Source organism: Phasianus colchicus, chromosome 15 (genome assembly GCF_987193195.1).
Source record: "Phasianus colchicus chromosome 15, bPhaCol1.hap1.1, whole genome shotgun sequence".
Lineage (NCBI taxonomy): Eukaryota > Metazoa > Chordata > Aves > Galliformes > Phasianidae > Phasianus > Phasianus colchicus.
In genome coordinates this window covers 5,945,242-5,964,573 of record NC_143450.1, presented here as the reverse complement: position 1 = coordinate 5,964,573, position 19,332 = coordinate 5,945,242, and the positions used below count along the sequence as shown (strand labels likewise).

The following is a 19,332-nucleotide window of genomic DNA, read 5'->3' as shown; positions in this document are numbered from 1 at the left end:
ACTTTGAAGGAGCTTAAACACAGATTGTGTGTGTTTGTATTCTGGATGAGGCTGTTGCCCCAGGATGCTCTAAGAAACTTTGAGTTTACTGTCACTGCTTCCTAGAATCTTCCAAACTACAACCTCTATGTCACAAAGAGAGCATCAGGCAGTGTTCTCCTTATTATGGATGTAGGTTGGGTTCACCAGTCTTGTTTTGCTCAGTCTCAAACATGACAGCACATTTATCGCACATCTGTATTTACCTCTGTATTTCTGAAGTGTTTTTAAGGGAGATCTCTTTATAAATTCATTTAAGAATATATGGCAAGCATACTCAGTGAGGTATAGACAACTGTGTGGGAGAGGGGCTAATATATTTGGTTAGACCAGCCAGCATTGTTTGCTTTTTGTAGTTCAGAATCTGAAAAAAGACCTACTTACAGAAATGTCTGTAAGTTGTCCACATCTTCCAATTATGTTTGCTGATCTAATTGACAATATTATTTAAGATACTGGCTTTTCTTTTCCTATGATTATAAATAGATAATAAATTACAGAATTAAATTCCAGAACTGAACACCTGTGCTTTTTAATCTATAAGATTTTGACTAGTTAAATGGTTACCCAATTCAACATATGAATAAAATACCCAAACAATTCTTAGGAAAAACTAGCTAAATAGAATGACAAGCTATTGACCAGTTTGGGAAGCCCTGTGTAGTCAATTTACTAAACATTAGTAAACTTAAAAAATGAATTGTGTTTTACAGTGGCATGGCATTAGTCTGAATACACCTGCAGAAAATAACTGTTTTTAAAGTAGTGCCTTTTGTTTGGGTAAATTATTGGGTAAAGATTATAACATTCCTGCTTGTTACTTGATTTCACTGTTTGAGTCTTGTGGTGTAACGTGACACATGGAGCTGATATTCGTACACAAAGTGACGTTTATGTATGACAGTTTTTTGCAATTCATGCTTTAGTGGACATTTATGTCGTTTCACTTTTCAGCCAGCTCAAACGTTTGTCCCATGACTGCAATTTGTTACATGCTTTAAATAATGGATAGCAAATATGCCAGGACCACGTAAGGCAAGAAATGTTTTAACATTAACAATCCATAAAGCAATGCAGTTGCAGTAGTAAAGTGTGTATAGCAAACACTTTCTTTAAAACAAAAATCCACAGTTGTACAGAGACTAGTTATAATAAAATGTTGGAAGTGTAATACAAGTATCAGCTGTGCACTGGTGGACAGCTTCAGGTGCCTTTCAAAACTACAGTTCAGCAGCAAGAAAAATCTGGGAAAATTCAACACCCAGCACGTTTGACAGCAGAATGTAAATTATATGAAGGCAACGTTTCCTCCCCTGTATGTCATGATGGACTTTTTAATTGCAGTTTGTTTTTTGTCTTGGATTAACATTTAATACAGGAAGTTTAAGTGATTTCTTTAGGTATATAGATTTCTTATAAAGAAAGGCACAGTCATGGAGCACTGTACGCTCTACCAGACTGTAGGACTTTATGGTCAGTGCTCTATGGGATTTCAATCCTACTTTTCTTATTTTCTTAATGATGCCAAAAAGAAGAAACCAGCTGCATCATTTTATGAAATAGAAAACAAAAGTTCATTTTGCAGAAACAGGAGTCACAATCAGAAATGTGTGAGCTCCAAATCCTGGTGGTTGCTCAGTTTCTCTGTTGAAGTTGGTTTGATTTTCGTAGAGATCGTCAGAGCAGAGGGGCAGTCTGACAGAATGGCATCTGGCAGGGAAGTGCATGTGGTGCCAAGGTGTGTTATTGAATTCCTCCTTGCGGAAAACAAATGGCACCCACTGACATTCACTGATGCTTGCTGAGTGTTTCTGGAGACCAAATAGTGGATGTGAGCACAGTGAGGGGTGGGTGGTGAATTTCAGTAGTGGTGACAGCAAGAGTGGGTCACCTCTACTGGTGCAGATTGTTACGAGTGTGGCATGCAAGCTCTTGTTCACTGCTGATTAAAATTCTTAGTTAATGTTGGTGACTGTGTTGAAAGATAGTGCTTTGTAGCTGAGAATTTGCTGTATCAAATAGCGCTGTTGTGTTCCTCTTATCTGTTGCAGTTTCTGTGGAAAAAATAGAAGGCATTACTTTTGGAATGACCTATATAAATGCCCTTAACAGTCATACCACAGGTATTATTACTGTAATGATCTCTTATGAATAAATCAATAGTGTTACATGAATTACAGACTCCCAGCAGGGGTAGGGTTTCAGAGAATCACAGGCCTTAAGGCCAGAGGGGATCATTAGATTGTGTAACCTGACCTTCTCTATAGCATGTCATATAATTTCATCCATTTACTCTGTACAGAGTCCAATAACTTTTGTTTGGCTAACATCTCTTCTGTATTTGTCTTTATATTGAGTTTCTTGGCCAAAAATCCATTACCATTTTTGTCATGTCTGCCATCATCTACAGGAACTTTTGTGGAGTTTTTAAAATGTATTATAAAGCAATCATTGAGAATGTGGTGCTGAGTTCCTTTAATTGGAAGCGATTATTGTAGAGTATTCAGTATTGCATGATCAGTAATGTTTCTGTTGGGCTCGGGCTCCTTTTCAGTTAAAGTTGTACTTTCACTGAAATATAATACTGCCTTCCTTAGTTTCTAATTTGTAGTTTTGTTCCTTTTTTGTTTCCCTGAGGAAATCTTAACAGATTTTTAAGAAACTGGTTAAGTTTAAAAACAAAAACAAAACAAAACAAAAAAAAAAAACAAAAAAACACAAGGATTTTGCCATTTTCAGAAGTATACTAAAATGCATCTTAACAACAACCATATCTTCCTCTCGATCTCTTGTCAGTCTGTATAGTTCATAAGAATGTCTGATGTGTTCCTGCTAGTGTTTTAGTGCAGGTTGGAGACCGATCTTTTAACAGGAGAGTGAGGTTTGGAACAATACAAACATTGGAGCTGTGTGGCTGTTGCTCCTCAGGACACTACAAGCCCTTCTCGGCATCCTGGATGTACATTGGCATCTGAAATACCAGTTGTTGTATTTAAATCCTCCGATTTAAGTACTCCCAGGATTTACTGTCTGTGGTCAGCAGTGTTTTGGAGAGATTTTTAAAGACATGTCTTGGCTTTACCTCTGGGGTTATTGTCCATGATTCTTTCAGGGAAGTTTTTAGGTTAAGTAAAACAACACTAACCTCACTCAGACTGTGGAAGTTTTTATCTCCACCGATACGCAATTATTTCTATGATTGTGTTTTGTTACTTATTAAAAGGTGATTATACCTTCTTGGCAAACACAGTGATTTCAAATATTTTAATAAATTTGCAGTACAAAGTATCTGAACTACACAGATTTTCTAATGAGCAGCAAAGATGAGAGGTATTTTATTGGGTTGTGTAACTACCACTTGCTGATTACTTTTAATTGGTGAAATAATAAATTGCTGATTTATCTCTTTAAGCTTTTGACCTACTAACTGCACAGTTTTTCATGAAGCATCTCCTCTGTGTGTAGCTGGAGGCTTTCTCTCTGGTTTCTTTCACAAACATAAATTACTCTCTGCTATTAGTTAATACACTTTTGTATTTTGTGTTCTAATGATTCTCCAGTAATGTTTTCCAGCTTTTTTGGTGTGACATTTCAAAAAATATATATATTTTCCAACCAAATCCTAAATGCTTTTTTTTTTTTTTTTTTTTTTTTTTAACCTGCTCCAAGCAGAAGCACTATTTCTGCTCTGTCTGTGTTAGGAGGTTCAGCACAGCCTTTATCTTGTCCTTCCCCCTCTCAGCCCTGTCTTTGCTACACAAACCAGCTTGCCATAAAAAAAAAAAAATAATAAAAACAAACTCTCTGGACCATCTTTCATGGTATTAGTATTACTTACAGTGTTAGCAGCTTACAGCATAGTGGTGCCATTGTCTTGCAGATATCTGTTTGAACTTTCTTGATTTCTCCATCTGGGGTGTAGGCTGTGGCATTCTGTCTCTTGCTGTGTAACTGCAGAGTGTGTAAATACATGTGTACAATCTCATACATCTGAGGACAGTTGTCTCCAACAGTCTGAGAAACTCAACTATTGGTATTCCTTAGCTTGAAGTTTATCTTAATTAAATATTTCACAGTGAAGAGTCAGTGACCTACTGAGTCGTTGCTACAAAGAATTTTTCCCTTCTCAAACTGTTGTGATGTTAAGGTAGAAATCTGCTTATTTTTTTTGCTTTCAGAACAGACCATTGTTATTCCTAAAGCATTTCACATGTGAAACTGGATTTATTTTTCAAATTCTGGTCTTTTTTTTTTTTTTTTTTTTTTTTCCCATCACATCGGTACTTGGAAATTTGAAGTTGCTTCATTTTTCCTTTAAAAGGAAGGGAAATCAGTTACACATTAGTTTCCTCAATTACCGTACATCTGTGGTTCCTTGACATTTATACTTGGGATTTTTGAAGGCAGGGAACCTAATGAGGCATTTTTAATTTTTATTTCTAATTATTGGTGAAATCACACTCAGTGCTTGCATATGGTTTTATTTTGTTTTAAAGGCTTCCACACTTCTTTTCTGACTGCCTCCTCATTGCTGTGTGATTTTGGAAATAAAATGAGCTTTAAATGTGTGCTTCAGTCCTTTAGAACTTGATTGCTGTGGTTCTTGACTTTCAAGCAAGTTAGCCTGTGTTTAAAACAAAGCTTCATAGAAGTGGCTTTACACATTCTGTCCTAACAAGGAAAAAAAATACCTGACACGGTCAGAAAAGATTTCTGTTGGCCCAGAAAAATGGATTTTTATCTGGGAAAGAGGATGAGAAACCTTTTGTGAAGTTTGAAAATTCTTGAAGGCATTATTTTAGTCAGGCAAAATGTTGTTTTCTCTTCATCCAGTCCATCAATACAAGTGCTGCAGAAGTTTTGTGCGCAGAGGGATTATAACCGGAGCTCAGGTGTCCTACCACCAAAGCACTGGCATCTGCTTTGTAGTCAAGTGTTGTAGACCAATTTAATTTAAGTTATTTATCAGTTCACTTATTTACCAGTCCTTTGAGAGCATCCTAGGATTTCCCTGTAGAAGTGCTTATTCTGAGGGAAGTAATACATCAATTTGTAATCCATGTAGATGTTCGTGTGCTGATGGTTTCTCATTAAAAGAGAAAAAAATTAGTACAAAACTGAAGTAATAGCTAAAAATTAATGAAACCATGCCATTAACTCTTTTACTGGTAAGAAATAAAAAGAGCAGAAGGTAATAGCTGGCTGGATATTTCCTTAATACTTATTTAAGGACTCAGGTGAGATTTTTAATTTTTACTCGAGTAACTGTTGAATGCACATTTCTGGTACATTTGATTAAATGTGAGAGTGTTTTTGTTATTTTTTTAGCTATCCATTCTTTATGGATATTTTTACATAAAAATAGGTTGACTGCTTCATCAACACTCATCACTGCTGATTGGTTATTCCCTACATGGCCAAAATCAGCCCTTGAGTGAGCAATTTGGTTTCTTCCAAAGGAGAGAGAGCTTACTGATTATAGGTGCTGTAGGGAAGCTGGTAAGCCGCCCTCTTTCCAGCTGTTTGAGATGGAAATTAAAACATCTTGGACAGTGAGGCTCCTAAGAGAAGTTCTATTGTCTACTATCTAAGTATGTGTAGTAATGAGAGAGAAGGTTGTAGTTGTGCTAGATGCTTAATCTGAATGCCTTAGATCACAATGTTTGCAACATTTTCTATTTTCAAACAACAAGCAGTCGGACGTTAGGTAATTAGAATGTTTTAAGTAATGAAATAAAAAATATATATAAAAAAAAAAACATAGGATTATCAAATGTTTAAAAAAGTGGCAAACTTATCAGCTTCACCACCAGTTTTTCAAGTTGCAGCAGCCAAGTTATCTCTATCCTGAATATCAATCAATTTTACCTTTTAAAGATGATAAGATAGCCTCTAATGAAATTACGTTTTAATTGTCACTGATGTTTAATGCAAGAAACATCACATGTTTTCCATGAAAATGCTCCCTACTCAGTTCTGTTTGCTGTGGTTGTTGTTATGCAGTTAACAGTTCTTCGTTCCAGTGATACCAGGACTCCACATTTTCTCTTTAAACAAGGATCCTGAAAAAGTGCAAGGTTATTTTCTGTATCCTAATATAATTCTTTTATGCTGGTAATATTGAGTAATGCCCACTTACGCTCTGTCATTCTCAAAAATATTTATTCAGATAACATGCTTAAAAACATGAAATTCTTTCTGTTATTGCATTTGCAGTTAGAATGCCAACCCTGGGAAACACAATCTCCCTATTTTTCATACTGATTTGCTTACTATTTGCCTTTAAAAAAATAAAAATAAAAAAATAATAAAAAAAAAAGTTGGATTTTTATAACACTGTAATGAAGTACGTAGATAAAAACTGTGTTCCTGCATTATGAAGGGATGAGAATTACATAAGAATTAGAATATAAGAATGTTTGTCAGTAAGAACGCTCCAGAATTAGGACTGTAGGTTCTGTTCAGCACTCGGGCACTGGTGTAGCTGTTTTGCATGTGTTGGCAAGCACTAAGGGGTGGGCTGATACCTACACCAGATCCAAGCAGCAAGATTTAAAGAGGACTCTCTCCAGGTATTTATCTATTGCATTTGTAAGGCAAAGGGGTGTGGAAGAGGCAGACAATTTCTTGACAGTTCAGAAAATCTTCAGTTTGGGAAATACAGCAGTGTTTTGGGGGCTGGGATTTTGGCCATTTCAAACTGTACTTCATCTTAATTGAGCTAAGAAGTAAAGAAAGGTAAGCCAGCTGTAAGCAAACACCGCTGCAGGATGAGGAAGCAAAAACAGGAAAATAAAGCAAAAAGGAGACAAGTTATTCCTTTGGGCTTAGAGGTAACCAGACTGGAGGAAAACTTCAGGTGGAATCATACTGCAGTAATTTACTTTTTGACCCAGCAAATTTCTACACCGAGTGCAAAGAAAACATCGCCACAAGGCTGTACATAGAGGCTTCTGTAACACTGGCACACAGTTACCCAACGTTTCTCATTCACTCGCTGCCATATGTTGCGTTGTATCCCCTGCTCCTGGTTTACAAATACAGCACAAAGTGCTGCAGCTGTATCTTCTAGCCATTCCTTCAATGAACAGTTAGTGATGTATCTAATGCTGAGACATTTGATGTGACTAGTGGACATTTTTGTCAGCACTCAAGTCCTTTATCTCCCTAGGATCCACAGTAACAAAATTATTTGATATGAGAAGCTTTGATATTACAAGTTGTATTTAACATTTCAAGGCTCATTTGAATCAGCTCGGCTCACTGAACTGCTAAGGCATACAGAACAACACATCCTGCAGAGAGGAAAAACCTATAATGCATTTCATAGCCTGAAGGTATATTTTTAAAAATTGGGGAAAGTGATTTGCTGAAGATAAAGCCCCAAATTTTATTGGTGCCATTCATTTCAGAAGTTATCTAAAAAGCACAGCCCTGGTGCATCACACAGCAGAAGTGAAGATGGATCTGGACCAAAAGATACCACTGAGATTTCCAGGACATACTGGGAATTTCTAAAGACAGAACTTCTGTTATGACCCACAAATACCTGCAATGTGTGAGTCAATCAGAAGTCATATCGATCCAAAAACTGCTACATAACAAACTTGACTCCTTTTTCCCTGCTGTAATCCATTAAGATTGTAGAATGTTTATTTTTCAGTAGGGATGTGCACACAATAGCATCTTCCCACTGTGCCTTGGCAGTATACTAATGGCTATTGCAAAACACTTACTGTAAGCATTCAGCCAGGATTCTGCCCACAGCAGAAAGAAATGAATAAATAAGCTTTCATCCAGTTGTGCTAGCAATGTTAACACATTGTTTTGTAACTTCAGTATAAAATAGGAAAAAAAAAAAAAAATCATTTCAGGTTTATGTGTTCTGTTGTACTTTGAAGAAGAAATCTTAAACAGAAGGTTTTAAGCCTTTAGAAAAGTGTATCTTTGCACCACTCCAAGTGCTTGTCTTCTGAGTACAGTGATAGAAAAACAGCACTTTCTGCAGGTCTGTCTTTCTAAATATATATATATATGCTGATAATGAAGAACTGATCCTGAGGCTTTATTCAGGTTATATTCTTAGTGACCTAATGGGACAGATTTTGCCGAGGGGGCATTTCTGTTAACAGGCCTTAAGGATTAATCTTGCATTTAATTTCTAAGGCAGGAACTCTTTTTGACAGGACGCTTCTATTTCTGTTGGTGGCATGAAGTTTTTCCAAAGAAAAAGCATGATATAATGTGCATATTTCCTTCACATGCTGTTTCTTGGAGAGATGACGCAAGTCAGGGGTCCAAGAATCAAAAAGTTGGAAAACAGTGTGAAAAAAAAAAACAACATGTATTTTTCACTAAAAATAACAAACGATCTGAAATATAGGCTTTTATTCATAGAAAGAATAATCACATACAACAAGAATGGTGCTTCTTAGGAAGTGTGAATGAATACAGTGATATGTTGCCCAGTTACTGTCAGGGGAGGTCTGGTCCAGGCTGTCAGAAGCCGGAATAATTCTCTGTTCTTAGTCAAAGAATTGTGAATCACGTCCTAGATTTATAATAACTACATTAGAATTATTGTAAGAACAAAATATTTATTTTCTTATATGTATGTTTTTATGTAAATACTGTGAGATCTAAAACATACCATGTGAGATCTTACACAAGTGCTGTTAATTTAAATGATTTTAATATGCTTTTTATTGTCTATTTTAGGCAAAACTGAAAATCCAGAGGAAGAGGTTGCAATCTACAGGAAGCTGGTAGGTCAAATTTTAAAATTATATAAACTGTAGTATAATTAGTTTTACAAAAAAGGTGTAAGTGGTAAGGTAATGAAACTTGCATTCACTGGTTATTCAGAGAATATGCAAAATCATTTTAATTTACATACTGAGGGGAAGAAAATGTGGTTTAGCAGAGGCAATTAACATGAGAAAGTAAGACAGATGCTGTGCAAATAATTCATAATGAATAATTTCTTTGCTCCATTTTGTGTTTGCAAGTTTTCCAAACAAACTAGTTTTTCTGATGTATATGTTCAGACTGTTTGCTGAATAATATCTGTGCATAATTTTTTGTCTGTAATTCATTCACAAGCAGAGCTTTTTGAATATTCAAGCTTTCTTGAATGGGTACATAGGTAGTACAACACGTTTCTCTTTTCCAGTTGGGGAAACATAAACTTATAGGTTCTGCTGTGAATAATCACAATATTTAACAGTATTTGTTTTATTATTTTACCAAACATTCCTCATTTGTTAAAACCATAATGGAAAAAGAGAGGCAAACAAAAGCAAACAAATCAGTCTGGCATCCCCTCTTTTGTTTCTCATTCGGAAAAAAATAATTTGTGGTGTCCAAAATTCTGTTTGTCTTTAATTAAAATGTGAGGAATCTGAAAACACAAAATCAGAGTCTTGAAGGCACTCAGTTTTAATATGGCTGTAGTGTAGTGCTGTTGCAGCAAGGAAATCTGTGTACGGGTACAAGTGGGCTCTAATTTTCTTCACTCGTTCTTGCTGCCTGTTGTGCACATCCACTATCTGACAAAACAATGTTTCCAAATGACAGTCTGCCCTTTAAGCTCACTTTCTAATTTAGGTGATATTGGAGCTTGTTTCTCCATTTGTTGTGGCTGAATTTCTCCCCATTCCATAGCAAAATATGATAACGGCCTTTTCTGTATAGCATGAAGGGAAGACTACGTGTGGGAACATAATGAAGATAAATATACTTTTGTTGGCACTCAAGGTGATTAATTGCAAGAGGTGAGCTTAATTATGCCAATAGTAATAATTGGTGTCATGGACAGAGAGTACATATTTATGGCCCGTTGTTAGGAATGCACTGAAGTTTGAATATGAACACATTAATGAATTAGTACAAATAGTAACTTTTTACATAACAGACACATTCTTAATTATATGTAGAGTCATATTCACAAGGAACACTAGTCAGTTCTCACTCCTTCTGTAAGGGAAACATCTGAGAGACCACTGTGTTCTTTGGATAAATTGTGTATGGTGAACTCGGTTATGAGTGAATTTCATTTACAGAATCCTGTTAGCAATGTAAAAACAAAGCAAACAAAAAAAACCCAAACACATATTTCATATTTAATGCAGTGTGTTTCAGAATTTCTATTTAATTTTACCTTTTTAATAGTATTAATTACATAAGGAAAAAAAAAAAAATACAGAACCACAACAAACTTATTATTGTTAAGCTAAATTTCACATTCCTAAGGAAACTGGGAGAATTTTAAGTTCTCATTTTCAGATTGCCTCATATCCCATTTATACACTCGCACTGAGGATCTGACAGTCCCAGCTTACACCTTTTCTCTTGAGGTTGGGAATCAGCCTGGGAATTTCTTATGACATGAGAGGTGCAAAAGGTGCACCAAATCTTCCTAACACTGATAGGACGGAGGAATGCAGAGAGTGCAGAAGGACAGATTCAAAAATGTCAGTTCCACAAACATGTGTCGCTGTTTGAGTTCTGCAGTTCTGTATTTCACGCTGAATAACGTGCGAACACTCAAACAATCATTTTAATAACCAAAGTATGTGTCTGTGTCTTAGGAAGAGAACAGTAATAATATACTAGCTTACTTAGCATGTCCCGTGTTAGTAGATTGTTAACTGGTCATTCCAAGTTCCTTTGGATAGAAAGAAATGATGTCTTTAGTGGCAAACTAAACAATTGTTTGAAAACACAGTTTCAGTGTCAATCCATTGTAATTTTTCTGAAATTGTACTTCACTCACTTGGCAGGTTTTTATCCAGAAAGCAGGTTCATTTTTGTAAATGAGATATACAAAATAAGCAATGAAAACAACAGAGAATACAACATCCTCTAAATTGACCTAGTTGAGTATATATTCTCATTGTATACTCTCTCTTCCTCTTTACTTTTTCATCCATTTAATATTCAACTTCATACAACATCTAGATGTAGTAAGTCTTACAGTGATTATGTTTTGTTTTCATTTCTACTTAAGTACAGTTGAAAAGAACATGTTTTGGAATGTGTTTGCTATAATACATTCTCTTTGTAATCTTAAAGCAGACCTTCTAGACTACAAATCCTCACAAGCATAATTTCTACTCTAACTTTACCTTCTTCTAAGGCTGCCTTCAGTTTTTTGTACTGCATTGAGTTCTTACTGGCAGAAGTGAGAGAAGAACCTTATTTTGCATTACATACAGTGCAGTATATTATTATATTTACAAAAATAAACTGTACACCACATCACTATTGCAAAGTGCAGTTATAATCAATTGATTAAACATCAGGCTTCTCATGGACTGCTTGCTGCAATTTAGTACAGCAGATAATGAAGGGAGATCAGGCATGAAACTTCCTCTTTATCTTGCGCCTTTCGTCACACCACGTAACTGATAACAGCTAAGTTCATCATCCTTCTTTAAGACAGCGTTCAGAAAATCAGACACTTAAACCATGACCTTCTCAGAGAAGGGGCTGTGTTGTCTTGTTTATTGCAACAGCAAAAAATGGGCCCTGGTCCTGCATGGAGGCACTGGATTTTATCAGAAAATACATAAAGCAAGTGAATACTTGAGAGTGTGCTCTTATGGAACATCTTTGCATGGAAAATACATTGTAAGAGAAAAAGGTAGACAGCAGCACAAAGGTTTAAAAGTACTTGTTAGATTGAGGTTCAGAAAATCAGAAATAAAATTATTTATCTGAGAGCTTATTTAAAATAAACATCAGCTACAATGTCTCTATTTTATTTAATTATGTTATTAAAATGCCATGAAATAACACAGAACTTATGTTATCTTTTGGAAAAAGCTATTCCAATACTGAGAATTGGATGTTGGTTTTATTATTATTTAATCTTTCTCATTATCTTGGTAATTCTTGCATAGTAAGAAAATGAAAAAAAAAAAAAAGATTTTTTTCTATTATATTTTCTAATACCAACTGAGCCTATGAAAGTCAAGAAGTTCACAAATGTATCATGGTATTTTTATGTAACACTTTTAGTTCCCCTCCCCCCCCCCCATATTTTATCTCTCCCCATCTTTAGAGTGTGTTTATTTAAAAGGTAAAATGCTGCTAGTGAGGTAAATGTAATGCAAATGCATTGGCATTTTACATAGGGATAGAAATGTATTGCATGCCCCATTTCATATTTTGAACACTTCAACCTTTTTAATCACTTTTTTCCCAATTATTCTTTGCATTTTACACAAATATTTCAGTAGATGATTTGTCTGCACCTTTTTACATGCTTACTGGAAAAGCAAAGCACTAACTTAATACTGATTCTGAGTCAGACTTGAAATCTTGTGCTGATTGATGTAGTTTCAATATTATGCAAAATAACTACTTTATCCTTTACACGTCACTTTTTCTTTTCCTAGAACTGTGAGCGTGTTGCCTTTCTCCTTAGCTGATACATGCACTTACAGATTCATTTACTCTCATACAGAATAGCTGTCTGCAGCGTACCTCATCCACACCAATATTACTTAAGTATTTTTCCTAACTCCACATTTTGGTATCAGAAAGAAAGGCTTATTTCATCCTTAGTTCACCTTGAAAGCCCATTGTTATTAACCAGAAGTCTCCTTGACTCCCATGGTTTTTCACCTTGAAGGCATTTCCTCTAAGGCCAGAAAGGCAAAGGCATTTCTATATGAAGATAACTACAGAAAAAATATACTTCAGTATATGGTGACATCTCAATGATTAATGCTGGAAGACAAGTGAAACTGTTCATCTTGGTGTTAGAGCTATTAAAATGACCATTGTGATGGCTTGAAGTTGCACTCAGTAGCTACTAGCCATGTGTCTAAAATTTTTACTAGAAACCAGTATGACTGCAGTAACTGAACAGGCTGGAAGAATGTAAGAGACCTGAGTTCTGATGAGAATTGCTTTGAGATTCACATATGTAGTTTGACTTGTTTAGCTTTTAACATGCACTCTTAGTGCAGTATCTACGGTGGAAACAGTGCATCCCATCCTCTCTCCAATGGTGATACTTAATTTCAGCACCCACTAGATGCTGTATCCTGAGAACTGGACAATTTGAACACAAAATTCTTGTCCAAGTCTGGTGAACTCTCTTCTTGATTTGCCAGATGACTGAAGGCTCATCATTTACTTAGAGATGGCACTAATCCACTCTAACAGTAAGTTGGCAGCCTTATTCTTCGGAATTTCTTTGAAATATTGGTGGTCAGCAAAACTGCTATGGGAGAAAACATGGAGGGTTAGAGATGGAGGGCAGGGGTTTTGTGTACATAGAGCACACTATAGACACACACCATGATAGATAGCTGGTATTTTACTGGGTTTTGCATGGAGGTTTCATTTGGAACAGGTGTGTACACCAAACATGCTCAATTGCAGGCAGCAGGTTTTCTCAAAAAACAAAACAAAACAAAACCAAACCAAAACACCCCCTCCCCCCCCAAAAGAAAACAAAAACAAAAACCAAAACAAACAAACAAAAGACAAAGGATCCATCCTTCAGTACCCTTCAGTACAACAGTGTTCTGTGCCTATGAGAAGTCTGCACGTTTTTTTTACTTTCCACCAAACAGGTATTACCTACAAAGACTTTCCATCTTTTTTTTTTTTTTTTTTCTCTTTTTTTTAATCTCCTCTTTTTCTTCTTCCAGAACTGCGAACTTGTTGATGGCTTTGAATTGTTCTGAGCCATTCAAGCATATAGCAAGTAGCTCTCTACCTGCTTGGCACTTCCGTTTGAGCCATTTCAAAGACAGGCTATAATTCTTACAAGGCAGATGGGTTGGCTGTAGAAGAGGAATTAAAAAAAAAAAAAAAAAAAAAAATGGCTAGAGGGACTGGAAACTGCCTGAAAATACTAGTACAGTTTCAACACCTTTTTCTTCTTTGGTTTGACAAATTATGGATGGCTTCTGGCAATATTTAAAAGGTGGCACAAACTCCCTTATTTTAATGTCAAACATGAATCACCTTTATTGTATTAACAAAGATGGTAATTCCAGCATGTTAAAAACTTGTACCTTGTCCCTCCTCCTCTGTTGGTAGCTTGCTGCATGGTACTCAGGTATTTCTCTTGTACTGCTGTGTAAGTGCTTCCTTGGAACAGATAGTGTATTTTTTTGTTTTTTATTTTTTTAAACATATACTTTTAAATAAATCACACTGTTTGCAGGATGCATTTCTTACAGTGCAGTCACAGGCATAGGATAAAGAATGAAAATAGGACGTCAGAATCAGGTGCAACCAATGATATTCTGGTGTATGTAATAAAGGTTGGAAATTGTACCAATTAATTAAAATAATCCTCTATCCAATGTGGTAAAGCATTTGAGAGGCATTATTCAGTATGATAAGCTCTCTCTTTATTCTGAAGAGTTGACTCCTATGTTGTTGTGGTAGATCATGGCATATCACAGTTCATGGCTTATAGGGTTGGAAAAAAACATGTGTTTCATTTGACATGACCTCTTGCGTAGCACCAGCCAGTGAACTGCACCTGAACTTCATCCAAACAGCCACTCCATCAGGACCGTAACTTACATCTGAGATTCGACACAGATTTCAGAAATTGTAGTTCTATTTAAAGGTTCCAAGCAGCACAGAATTCACATTCTGTAGGTAAAATGTTGTAGTCATTAATTAGCTGCAGTATTAAAATTTCACCTTCATTGTACACTACATTTTCATAGCGTCCGCTTCCAGAAACTGTCTTTAATTATGCTTGTTTTGATCAAGTTACAGCAGTGTGCATGGTGGAGCAGCTACATACTAATAGAGAAATCATGATGTATAAGGACACAATGGAAAATCTGCAGTTCCAGGGTAGCAACTTCAAACACACACTTAAAAGGCAAGGTGACAAGGATCCAGGATTTATCTCCGGTAATCTGTGAATCTTTATTGTTTTCTCCTTCTCCTTTCCTTTCAAATCACACTGAAGGGCAATTTTTCAAAGTGTGAGAAAGAAGCACGGCCTTTCCAAAGGTGGAGGAGATATTTGCGTGTCAGCAGGTTCTGTAAGTGACAAGGTGTTGAGAGAGACTCCAAAGGTGCCAGGAGCTGAATCTAACAACGTGTGCACCAAAGACACGCGTGTTGCAGTAAATACACAGCCCACAGGAAGCATGTCTGTGGTACATCTGCACTACTGTTCCCCAGGCAGTCTACTAAAGCCTGAAGAAATACACTTATGTTCACCTAGGGTTTGCTGCTCAGAATTTGCTCTTGATGGTAAGCACTTATATTCTTTCCTCTGAAGAACTAACCAGGGGCAAAAGATGTAAAACTTGCTTGAGGGAGGAGTAGATTGTGATCACCATTTATGTACTAAGCCAGTAGTAACCCAAGAAGTGAGGTGTTTGGCTTGTTCCCCTCAGCCTCGTGTATATTCAGATTCACGTCTCTCATTCCCAGGAGAGTACCTTTACCACTAGATTAAAGGGATGGAATAAACTTCCCCTCCATTGAAGCTGTATCATCACATCTAAAAGAATCCAAAATTAATGTGAATAGAGAACAAGAGCAAAAGTTCCCTGTCTTCTATTTGAGACTCTCACTTTTGGGGGAAGGCATGGTTATCCTTCTGGCATACTTACCTTGTCTCTCAGGTATGACCATTTTTGTATAGTCACCACTGATCCTCACTGTGGTCGTGAAGCCACCTTTGGTCTTACTTACAATGCCCAGACATGTCATTCTTGTTTGATTTTGCTATGATGTCGCCTCAACTGCCCTTCCACTTGTAGCCGTGCTGTGGCGCTGGGTTTGTGTCCTCAGTCATTCAACAGGACAAAGCTGAAAAGCCACTTTTTGTAAACTACCTTCTGGAAAACACTCCCCCAAATTGAAATGTAACCCGTGTATTTTTTTAGTAGACACCTGACCTTGACTTCAGCACTTGTGTTGAACAAATGAAGTCACCTTACCAAGGCATCAAGATCAGCCTAGGCCATTAACCAGTTATGATGGATGCATCATAATTGACCATCAACAAATCTTTGTTGCATGGCATTTAACTGGCCATTTGTTCTCTCTCAAATCACCGATAAAGACATCAAGAAGATCTAATACAGTCTCTGCATCACTACAAGAAATCATCCTACCAGAGTAGGGTTTGCAAAGATCTTTACAATGTATGCTCTAGGCATGCTTTGTGTTTTGCTAATTTCTGTTTAATCCTCAAAAGGATCAAGACACGTGTGTTAAGGGCTGCTTTTACAGACATTCCATAACCTTTTCACTAGAACCTGTGTAGTGCTGAAACATAGGGTGACAAGATTTGTTTCCCATCTCAGTTTAATTCACGGTCTTTCATCTTGACAGGGACAACTCATTACTTAACGGCAACAATCTTTTTAATACATCTCTATCATTCATTTTTGCAGTCTACTTTATTTTCAAGCAGACGTTATTTCCAGTAAAATGCCTGCTGTGGTATTTCCATACGGACATCTCTGCAGAGACAACACATCACCATGCACACTATGTTAAAATTTAGTCCGCTGCATTTGAGACAAGGACACATCTGTGAAATGCTGTAGAAAAGGATGAGGCCAGGGAGAAGTTGTGGCTGCATGGACGTTCTTCACCCCTGTGAATAAATGCAGTCCTCAAGCTACAGCATCGCATGCTATTTGCCAAGCTCTGCTACTATGCTCAGCTATTCCCTCTTCTCAATTAACCTTGAAAAGCTGAGAGATACTTCCCTGCTGATTTCTGGATTGCCCCTTCAAACTCCTGCTCTTTGTTGACAATTACAAAACTATAGCTGCAGTCGGAAAATTAACTCTGCTGTAGTTTCTCTCTAATCAGACATTTACAGTATGCTACAGGTAATGCACCACACTCCAGTTTCTTTCTCGACACAGGTTTTCTTTTTTATGAAATATAGACACAAAGATCGTGTTTCACCAGCAGCTATAAGGCTGTGCTGCTGTGCGCTGCCTATCTGAGGCTCTTTTACTGTGGGTTTTGGTATCCCAATTAATTTAAGTAGCTGCTTTCTCCTGGCCTTGCCAGCAATCTCCAAAAAGTTGTACACTGCCATCAGTTCGTGCCAGCATGCCATTCCCCGGCCAGATGGGTGCTGCTGTGGTGCTGCCTGTTGGTGCCATTGCTGCTCTCGCTGGTTGGTAGCGAAAGGAGAGGGGAGATTTAGGTAACAGTCAGTGCTTAATTGCACCCTACGGAAGGGTTGAACTGCTGTGCCCGAGGCTCAGAGGTGGGACGCGGTGGCGGTGTGGAGGAACGCCTGGTTCTGGTGGCCGCTTCCTCAACGGGAGGATGCTGCCGAGCTGTTTGCTCCCTGAAGAAGCGCAGAACTGTTTCTTGAAACGCCCCGAACTTGTGTCAGAAAGAGGGAAGCGATATTTTAGCAGGTCTTCCAGGGACGAGGGCTGGCTTTATTCATTTCTTTTCGTTCCGCGGTGAAAAGGAGGCGCCGCACCAGCACTAAGCGAGTCAGGGACCCGCGGGCTCGGCGCTGCGGGAGGGCCGGGGAGCCCCGCACGGCGCGGCGCTGCCACGGGGCGCGGAGGGGCGCGGGACGCGCGCTGCGGGGGGCCGGGCCCGCCGCGGCGACGCCGCCTCACGGCTCTGCGGGAACGGCCGGCAGCGGCCTCCGCGGAGCGCCTCCGTCCTTCCCCCGCCGCCGTTCGTCCCCGCGCCGGGGCCGCACCTCTGCGGCAGCGCGCGGCCGGGGCATCGCCGCCGGGGGACGGGCGCGGCGCGGGGCGCGGTGCCGGCCGAAGCCGTAGGGCCGCTCCGCGCCGCCGGGGCGCCGCCGCCCCCGTTCCGCTGCCGCCCGACCCCGGCTGCGCGCGGGGGGCGCTGCGCGCGCGCGGCCGGGTGCCGAGCGCGGGGATTGGCTGCCGGCCCGGCCGCGGCGCGTGCAGCCGGGGGCCGGCGGGGCTGCAGCCAGAGCGCGGCTGGGCGGACGGCTGCGGGGCCGCGCTCCTCCGCCCGCAGCCCCGTGCCGCGCCGCTGCCCGGGAGCGGCGGGAGGCTGCCGCTGCGCCGCTGCTCGGGGGAGGGACGGGACGGGAAGGGAAGGAGAGGAAGCAAGGAAGGAAGGGGGTGTCCCTCGCCAGTGAAGGAATCCGCGCCGGTGCGAAGTTATCTCCCAGAGACGCGCTGAGGCACTCGGGCTGCTCGACCTGCTGCCGCTGCCGGTAAATGCTCTTCACTTTTCCTTGCCTGCACTCCCCGCAGTTGGGCGCTGCGCTCCGCAGCTGCCGGCGGCCCCGGGGCGCTCCCCGCGCGCTGTGCCGCGCCGCGCCGCCTCCAGCCCCGCTGCTGCGCTCGTCGTCCCCGCGTGCCGGTGTTGCCGCCGTCCGCGAGGCTGCTTCGCTCCTCTCTCGCCTTTTCCCCTTTTTCCCACGCGTCTGAGGAGGAAGCGCGATTTTGTCTCAGCCTCCGCCGAGAGCGCGGAAAGGTATCGCCGATTCAGAAACTGCTGCGCGCGGTGCGCCAGGGTGAGGGGCGGCAGAAAGGGCGGGAGGCGGCGGGCGGCCGTGCGCCGAACGGGGATCGGAATCGGTGCCCGCCGCTTCGCCTCGCTGCTGCAGGGAGCAGCGCGGACAGCGGCGTTGCGTTGCTCGCAGCCGACGAGCGCGGAACCGCGCGGTGTCTCGCGGGCAGCCCGGCGCGGAGCCGCTCGGAACCTCTCGGAACCAACCCGCGCCGTGCGGGTTCCCCGGCGGCACCGCGCTCCGAACCCAAGTCCGGCGGTGCGCAGCCCCGGGCTGGCGGCCCCAGCGCCTCGCTGTGCAGCGCACTTGGTAGGATGTTTGTGAGTGCTGCTGTAAACATCCAGCTGGCACAGTTTCAGGCTTCGTGCTGCTGGCGTGCTACAGCGCTGCTTATGATTTCTTTATTTTTATTTTTATTTTTTCCTCTTACTTAAATGTTTTGTCTCGTGAAGGGGTTCGAGGTGCAGTGACAAGCGCTGTCTGTGTGTTTATTTCTGTCCGCGTGTATTCGTGTATTTCTATAGAAAATGTTTGGTTTGTACTTGTGCAAATTTACCAGCCATGTGTTAGGTGGAGAAAGCAGGTGCAGCATTCAAGTGCAGGAGCGTGGAATTGAAGGCAGTGCCTACATGTTTGGAATTATAGGCAAAAAGGGAAATCAGATCAAAGAAATTCCGAATGTGTGCGTTTCACAGGAGTGAAGTCTGTAAGCAGCAGTAACACAGCAATCTCAGAAACCAGGGCTGGATGGAAGCAGTACAGAACACGCTGTCAGCAGCACGCAGTTACCCAGCATCTTCACAGAGAGC

At 40.1% G+C, this 19,332-nt stretch overlaps 1 protein-coding gene across 16 annotated transcripts in view; it reads left to right on the top strand.

Moving 5' to 3' along the window:
* Window positions 1–19,332, top strand: part of TENM2 (teneurin transmembrane protein 2) — a 979,011-nt gene that overhangs the window by 353,868 nt on the left and 605,811 nt on the right. For 11 of the 16 annotated variants that reach the window (XM_090150624.1, XM_090150620.1, XM_090150618.1 and 8 more), the window contains exon 1: window positions 18,032–18,223. The gene's annotated coding sequence lies outside the window, so the exon portion shown is untranslated. Of the gene's footprint in view, window positions 1–8,757; window positions 8,805–18,031; window positions 18,224–19,332 lie in introns of those variants that run through there. The other 5 variants (XM_090150611.1, XM_090150610.1, XM_090150609.1 and 2 more) reach the window with 2 other exon arrangements.